Source organism: Alligator sinensis, unplaced genomic scaffold (genome assembly GCF_000455745.1).
Source record: "Alligator sinensis unplaced genomic scaffold, ASM45574v1 scaffold866_2, whole genome shotgun sequence".
NCBI lineage: Eukaryota > Metazoa > Chordata > Crocodylia > Alligatoridae > Alligator > Alligator sinensis.
The window spans coordinates 3,035,114-3,047,692 of record NW_005841900.1 but is presented as its reverse complement, the minus strand read 5'-3'; positions in this window follow the sequence as shown (position 1 = coordinate 3,047,692).

Sequence of the window (12,579 nt, the reverse complement as noted above, 5' to 3'; positions counted from 1 at the left end):
AGAAATTACGCATAAATTGGTATACGTGATTGGAAACTGGTTCAAAATTGTAACACAACAGAAGTTCAGTGCACATAAACCACCTTCAAAAATGGCCAAAACTGGTTTAAAATAAACCTGGATGGATGTAGTATCAGACTTAACAGATTTAGGTTAAATCAGTTTATTGAACTTTTCCTCTAGATCCCCTCCAGATTTGTTAGCTCACAGTCCCACTGCATCCCAGGATGCTTTGCATCTCCCCCACAAATCCCGCCCTTACAGGGTGGGTGAGCTTACCTTGGCCCACGCTGAATGTCTGTTCACTTGCTTATTGGTTCAATCTACACAGCTTAGACTAACCTGAGAAAATTGAATCAACTTGGCCTCAGATTTTTTGACTGTCTGTACTTGAAGAGCCAGCTAATTAAGGGACAAGGTTAGGATTTCACTATTGTTTTTAGATTTGGGCATTTTTATCTACCTTCTCACCTCAGCAAAGCAAAGAAAGAAAAAAGTCACTCCTGTGTGTCAAATACTCTGGACCCACCCCATAAATCAAACCAGCCAAGTAAAACACAATATAAAAATCCACAGAAATAAAAAATGTACCTGCTCCTCAGTTGAAAATAAAAGTGAAGGAATATCAGACAAGCTTAGGGCACACAGGGGTCAATTTGATCCTTTGCCAAACAGGCTTCCTCTGTGATAAATCAAAGCAGGCAAATAAAACACAATAAAAAACTCAGCAGAAGTACCAAAAAAAAAATTTTTCAGGAGCTCTCACTGACAACTCTTCCCCCATTATTCTTGGTGAGCTGCAAGCCCTGGTAATGGAATGGGGTTGAGACTGACAGCAATCCTTCTATACTTATTCAACTAACATTTCTTCCAGCAGGGAAGATGTGTAACCTATTCTGCCCTGCTTAGCCCACAGCTAGGAAATACCATGTTTGTGTTTTATAAATAAAGTGGTAATATTTTTTTTTTCTTTTAAAAAGGATGTTAAGTGAGGAAAGGATTGGCAAGTTAGAAAGTACAATACACTTCCACTTGATATATACTTACCAGTTCTATTTGTGTTGAAATGAAGACTTTGCAGTGATGTGGTCAGCCTCAGCAGAGCAGCTTTCATGTTTATTAGGATTTTGGTTTGGAGTAGAAAATTCGAGAAGAAGAAAAAATTCTACTCATACAGGGCAAAAAAAGAAGCCATCTCCAAAGGAGGGTAGCATACATGGTAATCAGCATCCTCTGCTTTTGTTAGCTGGGCTCTATCCAGAATGTTTCCTCAGAACTTTAGGGTAATTATGATACTTAGTAACTTAAAATTCACATTTTGGGATGGAAGAAGGCCATATGGCTCATCTAGATTCATCCACTTATCTGTCTAGCTTTCATGCCCTGTAATATTTTTATCCTTGGAGTGCTGTATAACTATTTTTTCAGTATGTTTCTGTTTACAACATCTACAGCTACTTTTGGTATTAGAAGATTGTCCTCTACATAAAGTGAACTGCCTTAGTGCCTGCTCTTTCATTTGTCTAAGTTTGTGCATTCTATAAATTATTCAGAGTAATATTAGTGGATGTAGTCCTGCTATGGTTCATCAGGTCATATTAAGAATCTTAAACAATTAAGCTGAGTGATAAGGTACCAAAGTGAAACAGAAGGAGTAAAATTTACTGTGTAGATTTTCCAAATTGTTCTTATCTATGTGAAGCCAAAGTCCACTTTCAAGATATATTTCTAAAATATAATCATCAATGTAGTTTTGTCCTTAAGAGTCAGAGAGGAAATCTAGCAATATCCCTTGGGAATGCAGTGTTTAAGTGTGTGATTTTCCTGTCATCCATGGTCTTAATGCTCTGAAGATGATTGCAATCAGGAGCTTCATATAGGCAGCCATTTTATATATTATCTTCTCTCTGCTCACTAGCCACACACTTGCAAAGTGTTCCAGGAGTATTTTTGCTGAAGATTTTCCAATCACCTTTTTCTTCCTTTTTACTGGCCTATGTAGAAAATATCTATAATGGAGTACAATTGAGAGATTCTGATTGTCCTTCCATTCAGTTGCCTAGGAAACAGACTTGTGGATATCCAGCTTTTTTCTTCATTTCTGGAGCTGCCATTTACTGTTGATTTCCCCCTATGTCTCCTTTGCTGTATGTGCCACTGAAAAGAAAGGACAGAATAAAGAAGCCTGTTTTGCTGCCTTTTAAAAAAATGGTTGTTTGGAGAACATTAAGGGTTCAAAGAATTACTAAAAATTATCTGACAGGCAATCATACTATTAGCAATATGTGCCATTTAAAAGAACACATATTTTTTTCTTTATTTTTTTCAGTCTATCAGGACAATTGCAGAGGTGAAAGATATTTAAAGTTAGATTCTGAGAAAGAGATTCTGTTCCTGGGCAACTCCATTGTGAAATCAGTGAGATCAGTCAAACCAGGCTTGAAAATGAGTTTAGTCAAACTGAACTATAAAGTTACAGGCATAACTGAGCACAGACTTCAGACCTCTTCCACTAACTCTGATGCCTGCTTATGTGCATTGAGGTGAGAGCACTACAGTGATTGATTTTCGGGGATTCTACATTGTAAGTGGATCTAACTGAAACTCTTTCAAATGGGTTTAAAAAAGGACTCATCCTGTTTTCAGCTCCCTGTTTGTTTTTCTGATGAAATATAGTTAATTTATGCTCAGTACAATTAGACATTTGATCCTAATGGTGTGTACAAACCTATTTTCAGGTATATGTCTTTTTTCTATCAAATTCCATATCTTTATTCTTGCCCTTTGTTCTCTCATTCCTTTATGTGAGTTCCATTTCTATTCTTCCATCTATCACTTCAGCCTTTTTTTCTTGTTTCTTCTTTCTGGCCATTGTTTTTACCCCCTGTCTTGTTCCTTTGTTCTTCTGACCTCTTTTCTTTTTCACAGTATTTTCTCAGTCCCACTTACATTCTTTTTTCTCTCACATTAAGCCCTTCCTACCTGTCCACCTTTCAGAAGGACATCACTCATTTAGTTCCAAAATAACCTCCTTTCTACTCTAATTTGGTGCCACTGGAAATTATTCACATGACTAATAAATTATCATGTAGTGCTGAACAGTTACTGAGTGAGTTATTTGCACTGTAGAAATGAACACCACAGCATTTGATGTTTCTTAATTGCCTCATTTCTTCATGCCCCTCTCTTTAGGCCTTTGTCAAAGGCTGTGTCCCACACTTAGTCCTTGGCATGTTGAGGTCTTCTCAGATACACCAAAATATATGCCCTCAAGCCTTCTCCTACAGTCTCTGATCTCTTTCCCCGACTTGTCTTTTTTCCTTTCATGAGCAGAGACATAGCCATTTCTCTTTTCTTCTTTTACATTGCTTTCTGCATGTCCTTTCACAGTATCTGATGAAGTAAGCTACAGCTCATGAAAGCTTATGCTTTCATATATATCACATGAACTGCTATATATATATAGATACATATAGGGTAAGGTTGCACTTTTTAGGCTAACCAAAGTAGACATATGAGCTACAGCTCATGAAAGCTTGTGAGATATATAGATTTCATGCCTACTTTGTCTACTTATTCACCACAGAATGAACCTGGATACATACTTTGTTTAGACTGGTGTAAATTGCCTTTCTATCAGTGTAAAAAGGAATATATATATTATGCACAGCATGACACTACTGTAGCTTACTAGAATATAGCGTGAAGATACCCAAGGAACAATCTGGTGTAAGACCAGACCTACATAACTTAGAAAACCAATAGAAATTACACCAGTGTTAATATGTCATGAGTTCAGGCATAGTGTGTATGTCAGTCTTTCATTTCCTCCTCCTTGCAGTGCTTCACCCTCATTGTGTGTCAGAGCTTTTCTCTCTCTCCTTCTTCCAGAGTTTCCTTTTTCCTATTTCTGACCATCTACCTCAGGTCCAGCCACATCTGCTGCACTATGCTGACCCCATGCCCATCTATGTGGGAGGTTAAGCACCTAGCCTTATTAAAATGTCCACTGGTTACAGAACAAGGACCAAGCTACCATTCTGGTAGAGAGAAGTGTTAAAAGGACTAGTTTCTGCTCTGTGCGCTGACACTGATTAGCATGGGAAGGTTAATAGTGACAATGGTCTCTTGTTCTTTTTCCTATCCAAGTGCCATTCCCAACCCATCTCAGTTTCTTCCCCCTCCCCCTCTTCCCTCTTCCCATCTGCCATCTACTTTCCCCACTGCAGAAAACAAATAACTCTGATATCACTGCGTTGATGTTAACTACCGCTTGGTGCTGCTCACAGCACCTTCTGCATAGGAAAGGAAGGAATATCCTCTGAGTTCTGGATAAGCGCTTCCCTTGCTTCTGGCAGAAAAGGTTCTTTGGGTAGATGTGATACCTTTTATTAGACCAACTAAATAGTTAAAAAAATGTTCTTTTCAAGCTTTTGGGCACAAACACCCTTCTTCAGGCATAATTCTGCATTGAGAGAGCTATTAGAAGAAAGAGGTTAGAGTCTAAAACTGTAATGGGTCATACAACCTGGTATTCAGGCATGATGGCCTCATTCCTCCTCCCCATATATATGTGAATGTTGAAGGAAACAGGGATGTTGAGGCTGGATATTATTTGCTGTTATTTATGTCATGCCACAGCTGTTGCTTACTGGAAAATGGGGATAGGATAATTAGCCAATAAGAATGCCCTGATAGCCAACTAAGAAATTTTCCTTTTATTTCTTTTATCAGCAATTCCTGCCTTTTAAAAGTGGAAACCTTTTCACTGGCTTCAATGAAATTTTCATTAGGAAAAACTTTTCTTAGGCCAGGCTTAACTTTTTGGTCAAAGCACATGAAAAAAAAATCAAACCTCACTCACCCTGTCCAAGAATATCTAATGCAGACTAATAGAATCATAGAATATTAGGATTAGAAAAGACCTCAGGAGGTCATTTGGTTCAACCCCTTGCACAAAGCAGGACTGTCCCCAAAATAGATCATCCCAGCCAAGACTTTGTCTAACTGGGTCTTAAAAACCTCCAAGGATGGAAATTCTACAGCCTCTCTGAATAGCCTGTTCCAGAGCTTTACTACTCTCCTAAGTGGGTGTTTTTCCTAAAAAATAACCTAAACTTCCTTTGCTTCAACTTGAGACCATAGCTCCCTGTTCTGTCATTTGCCATCACTGAGAGCAGTCTAGCTCCAACCTCTTTGGACCCCCCTGCCTTTCAGGTACTTGAAGGCATCCTCCCTCAACCTTCCCTTCTCCAGACTAAATAAGCCTAGTTCCCTCAACATCTCCTCAGAAACCATGTTCCTAAGCTCCTAACCATTTTCATTGCCCTCCACTGGATTTTCTCCAATTTGTCCACATCTTTTCTATCGTGGGGCCCCCAATACTGGACACAGTACTCCAGATGTGGCCTTACCAGTGCTGAATACATGTGGATAATGACTTCCCTTAATCTCCTGGCAACGCTCCTACTAATGCAGCCAAGTATGCTGTTAGCCTTCTTTGCAACAAGGGCACACTGTTGGTTCATATTCAGCTTCTTGTCCACTGTAACACCCAAGTCCTTTCCTGCAGAGTTACTGCTTAGCCAGTCAGCCCTCAACCTGTCCTAGTGCACAGGATTGTTCTGTCCTAAGTGCAGGACTTTGCACATGTCCTTATTGAACCTCATGAGATTTTTTGGCCCAGTTATCCAATTTGTCAAGGACTCTTTGAATACCTACCCTCCAGCATATCTACTATTCCCCTAAGCTTGGTGTTATCTGCAAGCTTGCTGAGGGTTCAATCCATCCCACCTTTCATGTCATCAGTGAAGATATTGAACAAAACCAGTCCCAGGACAAACCCCTGGGGCACTTCACTTGATACCAACTGACAACTAAACTACTACCCTCTGAGGCTGATGACGCAGCCAGTTTTCTATCCACCTTACAGTCCATTCACCCAGCCCATACTTCCTTAGTTTGATGGCAAGAATGTTGTAGGTGACTGTATCAAATGCCTTGCTAAAGTCAAGGCATATCACATCTTCCCGCATCCACAGAGCCAGTCATCTCATCATAGAATACCTGTGATTTTAAATGTCTAGAAATTTCTTCAGAATCAGTCTCAGCCCAGAAATTTTCTATTTTAATGACATTGATATCACACACCTTTTGAATTGACTTTCAAGGTCAAAAAAAGGAGAATAAAGCTTTAAAAAGTATTAATCAACTTCTTTAGCTTACTTGCAATAATGTTGTGGGGGACTGTATCAAAAACCTTGCTAAAGTCAAGGTATATCATGTCTGCTGCTCTTTCTATATCCACAGAGCCAGTCATCTCATCACAGAAACCAATCTGCTTGGTCAGGCATGACTTTCCCTTGGTGAATCCATGTTGACTGTTTCTAATTACCTTTTTCTTTTCCAAGTGCTTAGAAGTGGATTCCTTGATGACTCGCTCCATGATTGTTCCAGGGACTGAGGTGAGGCTGACCAATTTTTAGTTCTCTGGATCCTCCTTCTTCCCTTTCTTAAAGATGGGCACTATATTTGCTCTTTTCCAGTCATCTAAGACCCCTCCTAATCACCATGAGTTTTCAAAGATCATGACCAGTGGCTCTGCAATCACATCAGCCAAGTCTCTCAGCACCCTCAGTTGCATTGCATTTGGAACCCCTAGACTTGTGCAGTCCAACTTTTCTAAATAGTCCCTAACCTGTTCTTTTGCCACTGTTGGCTACTCACCTCCTTCCCAAACTGCTGCCAGGTGCAGTAGTCTGGGAGCTGAACTTGCCTGTGAAGACTGAGGTGAAAATGGCATCAAGTACTTAATCTTTTTTCTGCATTATCTGTCTCTAGGTTGACTCTCCTGCTTAGTAAAGGACCTACACTTTCCCTGATCTTCCTTTTGTTGCTAACATACATATAAAAACCCTTCATGTTACCCTTCACATCTCTTGCTAGCTGCAATAGAATCCTGGTCATTGGGATATTACCTTAACATGTCATTGTGCAACCTGACTAAAACCAGGGACTTGAATCAGCAGGTCTTATTTCTCAGATAAATTCCCGAAATGTCCTGGTGTTGGTAATTTTGTGGTGGGGTACATTCTTCTTAATTGATTTTCACATTGGAATGTGAAAATTTCCCATTGGATGGGAACCTGACCTGACCAGCTTGACCAACCTGATTGCCTTCTATGATGAGGTGACTGGCTCTGTGGATGTGGGGAGACTGGTGGGTGTGGTATACCTTGATTTAAGCAAGGCTTTTGATACAGTCTCCCACAGCATTCTTTCAGGCAAGCTAAAGAAATATGGGCTGGATGAATGGATTGTAAGGTGGATAGAAAACTGGCTGTAGCATTGGGTTCATAGAGTAGGAATCAATGGCATATCTAGTTGGCACCCGGTATCAAGTAGAGTGTCCCAGGGGTTGGCCCTGGGGCTGGTTTTGGTCAATGTCTTCATCGATGACCTGGAAGGCATAGAGTACACCTCTAGCAAGTTTGCAGATGACACCAACCTGAGGGGAGTAGTAGATATGCTGAGGGTAGGGCTAGGAATCAGAGTGACTTAGACAAATCAGAGGGTTGGTCCAAAAGAAATCTCATGGGGTTCAACAAGGACAAGTGTAAAGTCCTGAACTTAGAACAGACCAATCCCATGCACTGGTAAAGGCTGGGGGCTGACTGGCTGGGCAGCAGCTCTGCAGAAAAGGACCTGGGTGTTATAGTGGACAAGAATCTTAATATGAGCCAACAGTGTGTCCTTGTTGCAAAGAAGGCTAATGGCGTACTGGGCTGCATTAGTAGGTGTGTTGCCAGTAGGCAAAGGAAGTGATTATTCCTCTGTATTCACTGGTGAGGCCACATCTAGAGTACTGTGTTCAATTTTGGGTACCACACTACAGAAAGGATGTGAACAAATTGGAAAGAGTCCAGTAGAGGGCAGTGAAAAATGGATAGGGGGTTGGGGGAAATGACTTATGAGGAAACACTAAGGGAACTGGGCTTATTTAGTCTAGAGAACAGGAGACAGGGGGGTTCAAAAGAGCTAGACTGTCCTCAGTGGTTGCAGATGACTGAACAAGGAGCAATGGTCTCAAGTTGAAACAAAGGAAGTTTAGGTTAGATATTATAAAGAAGTTTCTCACTAGTAGGGTAGTAAAACACTGGAGCAGGTTACCCAGAAAGGTAATGGAAGCTCCATCCTTGGAGATTTTCAAAACCCGGCTAGACAAAGCTTTGGCAGGGATGATCTAGTTGGGGATGGTCCTGCTTTGGGCAGGGAGTTGGACTACATGACCTCCTGAGTTCCCTTTCAACCCTAACTTTCTATGATTCTATGTGAAAAGTATGTCCTATCCAACTCGATAGGTAGTCCCTGTAAGTCTTCTTAGACATGAAAGGCAGGTTCCAGAGATGACTCTTCCAGTATCTTAGTTTCCTAGCTCCTCTTCCCTAGTACACTCCTGAATTCTCTCTGGTCCTGAGTTAGTAACCTAGGGGTGTGTCTACACATGCAATTAATGCTATTTGGCTTTACTGTGTAGTAAATTTACATATTTACTACACATATGCAGGTACACTAATTTACTGCATAATAAATACCTGCACTTGTAGACAGTGGTGCATTACTGTGCAGTAGATTAGTCTACTGCACAGTAAAGTGTCTCATGTAAACAAGGCCTAGGGCCAGCGAATTGTGGACAGGCCATATGTGGGCTTTCAGGAGGGCAGAGAAAGGAAACTTCCAGCAGATGTACTGGGAAGCAGATTAAAGTTCCATTGCCCTATGTTGGTTTAGTTCAAGTCTGGATGGGAAAAGCCACAGGAAAATATTTTTAGTAATACAATTAAGTCTCTTGCTATATATGTGCTATAATAATGATAATTAGAGAAACTCTCTGTTTTCCATTTCTTCTTGGTTTGGAAAGAACTAGAAGGCCAACTCAGAAGCAAAATGACTGCCTTGTAAATGAAGGCATCTTTCTATTAGTCTCTGCCTATCTGGGCTGACCACAACAAACAGAATATATATAATAAAGTGGTGCCCCCTTAAATAAGCTAGTGGGACTGACATTTTAAGAGATGACTGTTTTCTTTTACCAAACTAAAATATTATTGGCAGCTACCAGAGTGACTTGGAAGCCAAGTTAGGAAAAGAATAGGACTATTATTATCTGAACAGGCCTGAACTTGAAAAGGAATTCAACAATACCTTAAAACCCTAAGACTACTAAATGCTCAGGGCTAGGATATGTACATGGCTGCAAGGGCTTTGGGGGAGAGACCCCAATAAAATGACAATACCGGAGAAACTTGAGCTGAATGTAATTCTTGCTCCTGCTCTGCCTGTCCTTACCTTAGGGAGCAAGATGCAGCAGAAGACATGAAGCAGATTATAATACTGGTTGGTACAGACTGCGATATGTGCTATGACCCTGCCTTACTCCAACTGTGCACACTCCACTTTAAATATTTAATCCAGGACTGTTTAACTGGGAATGAACAGGCTGCATGCATTCTGTGACGGCCTAACACCAGGCTCACAAGTTCCTGTCCAGCTACTGTCCCTCCCACCATTGCTACTGCTACTGCTGGGGTCTCCAGACTCCCTTTTCCTCTTCCAGCTTCCTCTTCCTGCCCCATCCAGGGGGAACAGCGCGGTGTAGTGGGAGGGGACGTCTGAAGCCCACTGGCCAGTATGTATGTGGTGGTGCAAGGGCCCACATGGCATGAGGCCTGGGAGCGTGCAACCCAGCTGGAGGACAGCCCCCATAATATCAGAAGCTCAACAGCCTTGATTTAGGCCCTGTCTGTACTGCCTCTGTATGGTCCTGCATGTCCTCCAAAAAATAGACTTGAAACAAAGAGCCTGATCAGAGGTGTTGCATCTTTTTCAATGCCCAGGGGTGGGGAATGAGGAATTATACTGACTGAGGGGGAAAGGGGTGGAGAGGAAGAGGCATCTTTCCTGCCCAGGCTCTCCTCAATTGAGTGGCAGCTGTTACTGCTGCTGCCTTAACAGCATAGGCTGGGCTCCTGCCTCTGAGGGGGACACAGCAGCTTCAGGGCCCTTCATGGAGTCCTGTTCATCCCTCCACCTCTGGGGGCAGAGCTGGCCCTCCCATGGCAAACCCCTCCAGGGAGAAGGGGCATCATTCTATGCCATTGCCCCCCGACCAGATACACTGCTAGGCCTGGTGCTGCCTTTGCCTGACTGCACCTGCCCAGGTTCCTGCCTGCTATGAGAGGACTCCTAGCAGGGAGGGGGCCATACTGATGCCACCAGGCCTGAGGCTGGTGCCCCTCTTGTCCTGCCCTATTTATGCTACTGAGCCTGATAGAGGCACTGATCACTTTGGTTGGGGACACTTTAAGTGGGCCACACTGGCTAAAATTTCTAGCTGGGGACAGAATGGCAGCCCTTTCTAGTGGCAGTCTTAGATTCACAATAGGGGTTATATAGAAATGGCTTAAATATCTAAAGCAGAGGCAGGGCAGACAAGCCCTTTGTGCCCATGGATCTGTAATAGGCAGCAGCACCTTTGCTCCTTCATACTTAGAGGAATTGGAAGTAATAGGTGAGAGAGATTCCAGTCCCTAACTATCCCATATGATGCATCTGTTCAAGCCTAGGCATAATAAAGCCTTCATTATTTCACTCTAAATAGACTCTGTTTTTAAAAATAAAAAATAAGGCATCTTAGAAATAAATAAGCAGGGTGGAGAATGGTGGTTCACAGTGTGTGTGGAGGTTTGACACCTATGCATTGTATAAGCTCTATCTGAAATAATGACCTATTTTCTAGTGAAAATCTCAAAAAGGTAGGAAGAAAAATTTATGATAAAGGGAGATAATGTGGAAGACTAATACAAAACACACCAAGTAACTACACTCTTCTCTTTGAGGAATGCATTAGGGACTAATTTCTCCTCTTAGAAGGCTCAGGGGATCTGGATCAGCTTTTTGAATGAGCCTGAGTAGATGAATATTTTGTTTCTGTTGTCCTTGCTTTATATAGGGGTTTTTTTTTTGTTAAACCTTTGTCCTCTCTTGCTGATATGTAATAGCTGAGGTGTTTCAAAATAAATGTTTAGACCTTCCTCTGTTTCTCCATTATGAGAGTGAATTTATTCCAGACCAGAGGTATAACTGGGTGCTTGAGTGCTCTGGGAGGCAGTTACATACAGGGCAATATCAGTGGCTGCACTGCTGTGGGTACAGCAGTAGTTTTGCAGGCAATGCAGCTGCTGCTCTTTTTGAGTGTTGAAACTGTGCTTCAGGCAGTGAGGAATGTAAGGGGAACAGTGATGGTGAGCAAGTTGAAGTATGACTGCACCTTAGTGAGGAGGGCACTTCTTTGAGAGAATGGGAATTTTGGCTTCCACTCTCTGTTCCTATTGCTAGTTAATAATTTTATCCAAGGACAGTCCAATACAAAATACAATAGCAATTCCAGGAACCAGAGACTGGAACCCAGGACTCCCTTGCAAGGGAATTATTTCTGCCTTGGCAAGGTTCCCTCTTGTTCATGTCTCGGTCCCATGATACTTGCATTCTTTTCTGCTAAGTGGCCCAGCTTCACTTAGGAGGGGAAGAGACTGCCATTCAATGGCAGCTGTTAGGACTTTCTCCTGAAAAATGTGGATTTAAATAATTTCAGGCCTAAAATCCAAGTTTTCCACATCCCGGTTAAGTGTTCTAAGTGCTAAGCTATCATGCAAAATGTGGGCTAGGAGGGTGCCTACATGTCTCTATTTAAAGAAAAGGAATTTTTTGTGTGAATTTCACTCTTGGAGTCAGTCACCTAACTTTTAGGTGTGGGGATCCTGAATACCGGAAATATGATTAAATGGAGGCTGGATATAGACTACCTTCTGTTGCCTTTGTCTTAAATTGTAAGAAGGGAAATGTAGGTTAGATATTAGGAAGAACTTCTTTAGTCTGAGGGTGGTTAAATATTGAAACAAGCTTCCCAGAAGGCTTTGGAATCTCCATCCCTGGAAATTTTCCAAAGCAGGTTAGACAGACACTTAATTGGGATGATTTAGTCAGGGACAATCCTGCCTTGAGCAGGGGGTTGGACTACATAACCTCCTGAGGTCCTTTCCAACCCTGCTATTCTATGAATATCCCTATGCTTAGTTGCCTTTATGAATCTCACCCTAGTGTACTATTAAATGCAAGGGTGGCAGAATTAGGCTGTGTATAAGTAATATGAGCAGGGTTGTCTAATGCCTTTCTTACTAAAACGATCCTTGTTACTATATATATTTATAAATGAGTTTACATGTAGGTTTTTTGATCAGCCTGAGGATATTTTATGGGTTTATTCACAGGTTTATGAGCTTTGAAATGAGTCTAAATTAGTTTAGCAGCATTGGAGAAAGTTGGTAATGGACTGTCTTTCCTTATTTTGGTGGGGGTGGAAAGAATTATTTCCTCAATGTAGATTTAATTCCTTGTTATTTTAGGATTTTTTTTTCTTAACATGTGATTAAAAAATACAAGGGCAAAAGGAAAAGGGATCATGTTTCCAGTTCATTTTAGTGCCCCAGATGGATCTTCCATTATTAATACAGAGTGAAA